The sequence below is a fragment of the Stomoxys calcitrans genome, chromosome 1 (assembly GCF_963082655.1).
Source record: "Stomoxys calcitrans chromosome 1, idStoCalc2.1, whole genome shotgun sequence".
Classification (NCBI taxonomy): domain Eukaryota; kingdom Metazoa; phylum Arthropoda; class Insecta; order Diptera; family Muscidae; genus Stomoxys; species Stomoxys calcitrans.
In genome coordinates this window covers 161,858,740-161,869,148 of record NC_081552.1, presented here as the reverse complement: position 1 = coordinate 161,869,148, position 10,409 = coordinate 161,858,740, and the positions used below count along the sequence as shown (strand labels likewise).

The following is a 10,409-nucleotide window of genomic DNA, read 5'->3' as shown; positions in this document are numbered from 1 at the left end:
GCTAACAGGCGATAGATTATAAGAACTTGGTTGTGCAACTCATTCCTATAGAATCATTACTTTAATCATATTGCTATATTTTCATATGTCATAGATGGTTTAGAATGTAGAACCCCCAATGTCAAAACCAAATTGCGGCCTTACCACTGATATAAAATCCTAATTGGAGAAAATATATACGAACAAAAATTTAAATAACGACATAGTTCTACCTGCGATAGTGACGATATGCCAAATTAAAAGTGTCAAATGGAACGACAAACTTCAATTAGAATTCCACACAATACCGTTGCAATTAATGTCACACAAACCTTTCATTTTGTTTGCATTGCAGTATTTAGTTATTCAGCGAACTCGGGCATTTGTAATTTGTAATTCAGTGGATATTTCAATGGAATCTAGTCAGCCATTTCTAAGCAAGGATGCTTCAATTCAATTCAATAAGTGTGCCTACTGAAATGAAATGAACACGAATTGAATAGTACCTCTATAGAGAAATCTGAATGAATACGAATGAATGTCAGCATACATATATGGCAAATGCGTTATGAAAATATGGCTGACCTCATTTCATCATAAATGCACATATACATGTTAAGATACATATATACATTTGTGCAATTTACTTCAAACTTGAATTAATATACAATGCATATATACCATGTTATGAATAAGTATGTATGACGTATGTTTTAAATAACTTTGGCCTTCGTTATTACTATTCGAAGGGAAATTCAATATTAGCATTTTCCTTGCAGGAGGCAAAACTACTAACCTGAGACCAACACATCGCGAGAGTTAGTGAAATCAGCCTTGGTTAAGACAAATTGTAGATAAACGCATATAAAGTTTTTTGTCTAAATTACTTTATTATAAAGATAAGGGCTTGCATCCGAGATCCGATTTTAGCAGTATTCGGGGCCGTATGTGAACAGTAAGTATATTTTTCGTTATGAATACAATATGAAATGGCACACCAAATTGAGAATAAACCAGGGGCAGCTATAAATACAAAACAAAAATCTGAAAAAAGTGTGGCCACATCGGAGAACATACATACATCTAAAAGCAACGCCCATTATTTATCAGTTTTCATATTACCTGGATATGCCTAGGCATAAGAAGACCACCGTGGCGCAGCGGCCAACATTTCCGCATATGACGCCGCTCACCAGGATTCATATACTGGCGAGAACATCATAAAACATTTCCAGCTATGGTATGCCCGACAACAACGTTGATATGATTAGACGACGACCTGTTGCCCATGTACACACCCGGGCCAAGTCACAATTGATCTTATTTAGGCTCTGCGTTAATGTATCCATACCAATACATAAGTAGACTTGTACATCGTCATTAATATAGACCAAACAAAGTAAAAAGGCATAAAGTTCGACCGGGCCGAACTTTGGATACATACCACCTCCGATATATATATTAGCCACCTTTCGTCATAATCCGGAGAAAAATGCATTTAATGGACCGAACTCGGCACGGACGTCGAGTGGTCTAATAAATACAATTCTTTGTTCAAGTTGTTAAAACAGAATATTGGTCAATATGACAGCTATAGTAAAATAAAGACCAATCTGAACCATACAGGGCACGGTTGTCGAAAAGCCTAACGGATAATAAGTGCGCCTTTGAAGGGGCCAAAACCTTTAAACGGGAGATCGCTGTATATGACAGCTATATCCTAATAAAGACCGATGAGGGCCATATTGCATTCGGATAAAACTGCTCACCGTGTCACATTTCAGCGAAATCGGCTAATAAATTTTGCCTTTATGGGTCCAAGGACTAAAATCGCGAGATCGGTATATATGGCAGCTATATCTGACTAAAGACCTATCTGAACCGTATAGGGAACGGATGTCAGAAAGCCTTACATAGGTCCTTGTGCCAAATTTCAACAAAATCGGGTAATAAATGCGCCTATAATCGGTCCATGACCCTAAATCGGGACATTAGTCTATACGGCACCTGTATCCAAATATAAACTGATCTGAACCATATAGAGATCGAATATCGAAAAGCCTAACATAGGCCACTATGGCAAATTTCAGCGAAATCGGAAAATAAATACGCCTTTTATGGGCTTAAAACCTTATATCTGGAGATCGGTCTACATCGCAGCTATTTCGAAATATAGGCCGATGAAATATGGAGCACGAAGCTTATATTTACTTTTAGTGCCAAGTGTCTGGGTGGCCACCCCACCGCCGAAATACTCAAAAGACTCAAAGGCAAATCCCAGTAGAGTAAAATTTTGCCCATGAACCGAGCTGAGTGCTTTCCGATTCAAGTTTAAACTCAATGATAAGGAAAATTTTTTATAGCCAAGTTCGAACGGCGTGCCGCAGTGCGACACTTCTTTGGGGAGAATTTACATGACCATACATGGCTTGGTAACTCGCAAATTTCGCCGTCATTAAGAGGGGATAACCACCACTTTAAATTTTTATTATTCGAACGCAGGCGTTCAGTGTCATAGGCGGACATGTGCTACTCTGGCACGAATTCGATATCCATATTCAGGGCGAAATGTCCCACCCTAAAAAGACATTAGAGAGCTAAAGAAGGCGAAGCGCAGCAGGCCCTGTTCGGCTAATAGTTTATAAAGTTTCAACATATTTGATGGAAATGTGATACGGATTGTTTAATAATCCATCTGAAAACATCTGGCGAGGTCCATCAAAATTGGTTCAGAATAAGATATAGCTCCCACTTTGTACTTATAGGGTAGGTGTAGCGTATTATACAGTCGGCACCGCCCGACTTTTGCCTTTCTTTACTAGTATTACGATTAGTAAAACCTACCAATTTCTGCATGGTTTTTACGTAAACCAGATATATACTGTAATACATATCAGACTATCACTTCCGAAAAATCATCTAGTACCTAAGCTCTTAAATAGGTGCGAACCGTTTTATACCCATCACCATGGGATAGGAGGTATATTCATTCAGTCATTCCGTTTGCAACACATCGAAATATCAATTTCTGATACTACAAAGTATATATAGTTAGAATCGTCGTAAAATTCTAAGATGATTTAACGATGTCCGCGTGTCTGTCCGTCCGTCTTTTGAAATCACTCTACAGCCTTCAAAAATTGAGATATTGAGCTGAAATTTGGTACATAGACAGACCTGCCGATTTAAGGTATGAAACCTGATTTTGCTGGAATTTGACACAATGACTTGTATTGAGCCTCTCGTCATGCGACGGACATATGGTACAGACCAGACTATATTAGGATATAGCCATAAAGACCGATCTTCCAATTTATGGTCTAAATCCCATTCTTTCCAGATTTCGCTGAAACTGTGACTTGTATAAGTGTTCTCTGGACCTGAATCCAATATGATCCAGACCAGCCCCCTTTGCATATAACTATGGATATGGTAGTGGAGTTGTTATAAAAGAGGGTGGTCAATTTATCCGAAGTTCAGCCGAACCTAACACGTTTTTACTTTTTCTATTTTTTTATGAAACACCTATGCTCTGCATAAGAATAAATTATTTTGGAACCAAATTAAAATACAAAGATTGGTTTGGCTAGGTCTGGAATGAAGAAGCTCCAGTGAAGAAGATTTTAGAATGCAAGCACTGTGGTATGCGCAACCGGTACGACCAAAACTCCAATGGAAATATATAAATATAATATATATAGATGTCAGAAATTGGAGAAGGAACGCAAAAAATCGAGGCACTTGGAAATCTTTTCTTCGTTCGGATAATGGGACAAATGTTCTTTCACAGCCAATTAAAGTAAAGCAAGTTTAAGTGGTAAAAAAAATTAACCATGGTTAAGGTATTTTATAAAAAGTGGCGTTCATAGTAAAACACAACTTTCGGTTACCATAATCGATCAAATTTGTCCACAATAGGGAGTACTGTTTGCTTATTTCAATAAAGGTCATTAACTGATTTGCATAAAATTTTCTGCATAGTATTTAAATATGTTTCCTCACAATTCTATCAAAAATTCAACAGCAGACGTTGGCATATAACAGTATTTTCAGCAGTCAGCTCTCGGTAGAAACTAGAAGGCATCTTCATTCTCCTCTGCCTGTGTTATTGTGATACCACGAAAAGTCTAAGTAAGACTGATTGTAGACTGTCACAAAAACCTAACCTAGTTTTCAACTAATATATTAAAGTTCACTTAGGGAATGACAATACTCGTACATCCACTCACACGTGGTTTCATTGTGTGGTTTCTTAACTGACGGCCCTAATATCATTAGTCTATTAAAAGTATAAAGGTTTATTTTCATAAACATATGTACATTGACTTCCGCCTCTCACTTGCGTTTAATAAATGTAAGGGTTTCATTCAGTTGTACTGGTGTGTATAGCAATCACTAGTTTTTCATTACACAAAGAAAAATATATTAAAACATTTTAATTTTTCCGGGTCAAAATTTTACCGAAATCTGATTATATTATTTTATGTATGTATCAAAATCTGGTCTAATCTAGGCCAATCGGGCAAGGGTGACGAGGATTTTAGATTATATTAAGCTTAAGTGGCAGTCTGCCATCATACAAACTTAGACGTTATCGTCCATTGTGATATCACATGAACAGGAGGAAAAAGATGCCGTCTAGTTTTTACCGTTGAACCATCCAGAACTTTAAAACGCCCCAAGACTTGTGAATGCTCACTTCCGCTAAATCAGATAAGTTCTAAAAGAAATGAAACCCAAAAGTGGAACTCCTTCTAACTGCTAGTGCGGGACACACACACGGAAGGTATTCTATAGTCTCTTCATCTTCGATGTCCTAACAGCTTCTGCAAAAATTGTTGGTGGCAACCTTCAGTCTATTTTCCAATTAGACAGTGACCTGTCATGACTAACACAATGACTGGGACGTCTGACAGCAAAGCAGTAGACCTCTTCACGTCTAGATTAGGCCACATAGTTTTGGAATGCTCACAGCCCCCTTTTTGTGACCATCTGTCATTCGATGCCCTTCAAGCCTGATCCTGAAGAGCTAGCATACATGTCGCTGAAGACATACCCACTGATTGCAGTTCCCTTGGAATCTGTAAGGTAATTCCTTGTCTCGCAAGCTTGCCATTTCTACAATTCCCTGGATATCTCTGTAGACCAGCACCAAGAAAGGTAAATTTTGAACTGTTTAGCCATATTATTGAGACAGTCGGTGACGGTTTTTGAACCCAAAATGTTTCCATCTTCATGTTGCCTTTATGGATAATGTTTTGACTCTCTCTTCAAATTGAGATCTATGCAATTTCTTCATGAAATTATATAGGCGAACACCAGAATATCTCTTTAATAGACACAATTTGATTTATGGTTTTGGACCCATAAAAGGCGCATTTATTGTCCGATGTCGCCGAAATTTGGAACAATGAGTGGTGTTATGTCCTTCGACATCCCTTTTCAATTTGGCTCAGATCGGTCCAGATTTGGACATAGCTACCATATAGACCGATCTCTTAATTTAAAGTCTTGGCCCCTAAAAGGCGCATTTATAATTCGACATCGCTGTAATTTAACACAGTGACTTATGTTGGGCTTTTCGAAATCCATGTCGTTTATTTGTAGATATAGCTACAATAGTAAAAAGACCAATACTTTGTTATATACAATTGAACAATGACTTGTACTTATCGAAACATATATAACTACTATGGGACGTAAGGTATGCAATTTTCACCGGATTTTGATGAAAGGTGGTTTACGTATATACCCGAGGTGGTGGGCATCCAAAGTTCGGCCCGGCCGAACTTAACGCCTTTTTACTTCTTAATTTTAAACAAAATGTTTTGTCCTCTTGCTTTATTCCTTGCTTTTTATACCCTCCACCATAGGATGGGGTTGTACTAACTTCGGTCTAAGACCCCATAAAGGAAAGAGCTATAGGGAAGTTAAATAAAAGTCACATAAAATTCTGAGAAATTCATAAAATATTTATTTGAATCGATAGTACGGTTCATATTAGTTAATGTTTGAAGACTATTTCATGCAAATGACCGTGACTACGCCTCAAATGGTCCATCCGCTTAGTCCAATTTTGGCATACTCTCTCCAACATTTCGGTCAGTATCTCTCGAATAATTGCTTCAATGTTGTCTTCCAATGTGTCAATAAAAATGGGCTTATCTGTATAGACATGATCTTTAATATGGCCGAACAAAAAATAGTCAAAAGGGATTAATTCGCACGATCTTGGCGGCCTATTGACCGGTACCGAACATGAAATAAAATGTTCACCGAACTCGACTCTCAATAAGTCCATTGTTACGCGTGTGTGTGGCATGTGGCAACGTCTTGTTGAAACTACATGTCATGCAAGTCAAGCTCTTATATTTTGGGCAAAAAAAAAAGTTGTCAGCTGTTACTTTTAGCTTGCTTTAGAAAAAAATTGCGCGAAATGTTGTTTACATTTGTTTGTTTGGCGTCAATTATAATATGGGTACCACATGTATTGAAAGAAATTCATTTAACAAACCGAATCAACGCTTGTGATATGCACCTTAAACGCAATGAATTCGATCCGTTTTTAAAATGAATCATAATTGGAGATGAAAAATGGATTGTTTACAACAACGTTAGTCGAAAACGATCATGGTCCAAGCATGGTGAACCAGCTCAAACCACTTCAAAGGCTGATATCCACCAAAAGAAGGTTATGCTGTCTGTTTGGTGGGATTGGAAGGGTTTGGTATATTTTGAGCTGCTTCCAAGGAACCAAACGATTAATTCGATGGTTTACTGTCAACAATTGGACAAATTGAATACAGCCATCAAGGAGAAGCGACCAGAATTGGTCAATCGTAAAGGTGTCATATTCCACCAGGACAACGCTAGACCGCACACATCTTTGGTCACTCGCCAAAAACTGAGTGAGCTTGGCTGGGAACTTTTGATACATCCATCATATAGCCCTGACCTTGCACCATCAGACTACCATTTATTTCGATCTTTGCAGAATTCCTTAAATGGTAAAACGTTCGGGAATGATGAGGCTATAAAATTATACTTGGTTCAGTTTTTTGCAGATAACGGCCAGAAGTTCTATGAGCGTGGAATACTAAATTTGCCAGGAAGATGGCAAAAGGTTATCGAACAAAATGGCAATTATATATTTGATTAAAGTTCATTCTAAGTTTTATTCAAAATGCATTTACTTTCTTTTAAAAAATCCGCAATTTCTTTTCAGGCAACCCAATAATTCCAAAATCGAAAATTCTGCTTATTTACGTACCCATTTAGCCAAAAATGAGCTTCGTCTATAAAATGGGAGAAGCGCGGGATGAACTTTCTTAACAGAGCACGCATTTCGATAATAAAATTCAATAATTTACAAGCGTTGTTGGTTTGTGAGACGATTCGTGGTTAAATAATAGATCAAACTGAAGATGTTTGACAGTGAAACAAACACGTTATGTGCGTGAGCTGTTTACACCAGTGTTGTCAAAAAGACAGCGCAAAAATCAGCCAACATTTTAAGTCCATATAGCCACTTTCGTCCATCTGTCTGTCGAAAGCACGCCAACTTACGCACACATACTTCCTTTTGGAGGTCAACAAAGCGTAGAGGTCGGCCTATGACGCTGCACGCCTGGGTTCGAATCCTGGCGAAAACATCAGCAAAATTTTTTAGCGACGGTTATCCTAATGCTGGCGACATTTGTGAGGTTCTTCCCAAAGAGATGTCGTACTGCGGCACATCGTTCGTTCGCCTATAAAAAGGAGGTCCCCTATCATTGAGCTTAAAATTTCTTTTCTCATCTTGCTGAAAACTGGCACAATGACTTCTACTATGGTCTCCAACATCCCAACCAAGTGCGGTTCGCTGAAATGGCTCCAATAGTATGGCAATTTTGTTTGCCTAAAAAGAGATACTGGGCAGAGAACTTGACAAATGTGATTCATGGTGGAGGGTATATAAAATTCGGAACGGCCGAACTCAGCACTCTCTTAATTGTTTTATATATTTTTTCTATACTCGTAAGCCTGTACTGTAATTTATAATACATTGTCTTGTTGTGCCGGCATAAATTAGTTTTCAATAATAAATAAATATGTTCCCCAGATATTGACTGTCTGGCTATCTGAAAAGATATTTATATCAATGACCGGTATGACATAATACCGTAGCCATTCCACGACTTATTTAATTGCAAGGGACTTCGCTTGATATACACTACTTGCCGAGGAGATTTTTAAATCTCTTACTTCTACTTTAGGTGGCCATTACGGAACATTTGTTCCACTAACCAAAGGTAGAATTAATTTCCAAGCGCCCCGATATTCTGCGATCCTTCTCCAATCTTGTGAAGTCACTGGGTTTTTCCATCGGAGTTTTGGTCTTCTCCTTTTGCGTATTACACTAGGCCGCCTTCAAAAGATTTCTTAGCAGGAACTTCTGCATTAATTTAGAAAACATGAACTAGCCAACGCAACCATTGTATTCTGATGCATTTAACTATGCTATCGTCGTCATACGGCTCGTGGTTCAGGTGCGGTTCTCAATAAAGGCAGTCTGGTCCATATATTTAACGAAGGATCTTTCTCTCAAACAATCCAAGTATTACTTCATCTACTTTCGCAAGTATACATGCTTTGTCTGTCTGTCGAGACGTGACTTTGGACCTGAACTGCTTGCTTAATCCACAGTAGCATCTGTTACTTTGCAAATATAAAATAGAAAAGTATGTTATTTTCTCTCTGAACAGGATTTTCACATTTTCTGCGTGTATAATTTCCAGAAAACATGTGTAATAGCGTTTAAAAGTTAGGTGGTAACTTAAAAATGGTTAATACAGCCCGCCAGTTAGCGTCTACAGGTCTTGTGCATATTTACATCTAAGTATATACGTTGGATAAACATTCTACCACCAAATGTGGTGGCGTGTTGTCGATGTGACCTTTTGCGGTACCGTTAGAAAATTGTGACCTTTCAAGTGAGAGAATGACCAGCGCACATATAAATACTCTTACACATCCTCTGGTCACATTTAACTACATTTTAATATGTTCAGCGTTAACTATAGTTTGTTAGTTGCTGTGCGAATATTTCATAACACTTTTTATATTCGTCGGGGGTATACAAGTTGACCAACATATGCCATATTATGTATGCACATAAAATTATCTTCACACATCATTGCAAGGTTACAATCATAAAATAAAATAAATAAATAAAAAAATAACGTTAATATTAGGTTTTAGTTATCCATACTAATCAAACAATTTAAAAGTTTAGTTTTGTTAGCATAGGAGTGAACAATGAACAGCGTCTGTATTTGTAATCAAACAAAATATTATACAGCGAATATACATGTTCAACAATTGGATGTTGATTATAACACCATTAGATTGTGGTTTACAAACCTCGTCATTCTTTTTGTAGACTCGACCTTTTAATTGATTCACCATTTTGTTTACCCAAAAAACAACCTCAACTATGGTTCTCTGATTAATTTTTTGGAGCTCTAAGGAGATTCACGTTTTGTCAGATTGGAATGAAATTTGATCGAGAAACACACTTATGACCTCCAAACCTCTAAACAATAAAAGTTTTTGCTCGACTTAAACATCATACTGAGCTTTGTTTCAGAGATTTTTCAAACATAAAACTTTTATAAGAAAAGAAACGAATCCCGTTTTACTTCAATTGTTTATAATATTTTTGTTTCAAAAAAAGGGATTTTAGGAGCATATGGCTTAAGATATGCTCCTAAAATCCCTTTTGCGCCACCGTATGTCTTAGACTTTTTCACCCTGTTTCGGTAACTTCTGTTTGATGGAGTTTGCCATTCATTCAATTGTAAGAAATGAATAGGCAATCATTTTAAAGCTTATCGACACAAGCGATGCGCACATTGCAGTAACGCGTGATTGTACCAAGTGAATGGGCTATAAATTTTATGTCACATTAGGAAGTCATCGTTTTACATAAATCGCATAAGATGAAATTCATTAGCCAATATGCGACTGGTTGCGACCACCCAGTCAAAGATAAGGATGAAGCTTTTCTCTGTTTAGATTAAAAGACATAACGTTTCGAAGAATTATTGTCCAATGGCCATAAATAAACGACCGAGGAAATAGAAGTATTTTTAAAAAGGTCAGACTACAGCATTCAAATGTTGTGTTGGCTGTTGAATTTTATTCGTTTTCCGTAGTAAAAATGTATCAACAAAGCGATGAGTGTTATATCGACCTAGTGCAAGGAACATGAAAAAGATTTGAATATAAGGAATAACAATGACAAAACAGTACTAAATCCCATATACATATTTTTAGAAGGCTCTAAAAGTGAATATAGGGCGAAACATATGTGAGCTACCTATGAAATCCAAAAAGAACCTTAAGAGCTATCAAAGAAACCTTCGTGCTAAAATTTGGTGAGCATAGTT

General features: G+C 37.3%; 1 protein-coding gene across 1 annotated transcript in view; it reads left to right on the top strand.

Annotated features, from left to right (window-relative positions):
- Positions 1-892: 892 nt before the first annotated feature.
- Positions 893-10,409, top strand: part of LOC106095144 (uncharacterized) — a 418,819-nt gene continuing 409,302 nt past the window's right edge. Inside the window, exon 1 of the mRNA XM_059362452.1 lies at positions 893-934. The gene's annotated coding sequence lies outside the window, so the exon portion shown is untranslated. The remainder of the gene's footprint in view (positions 935-10,409) is intronic.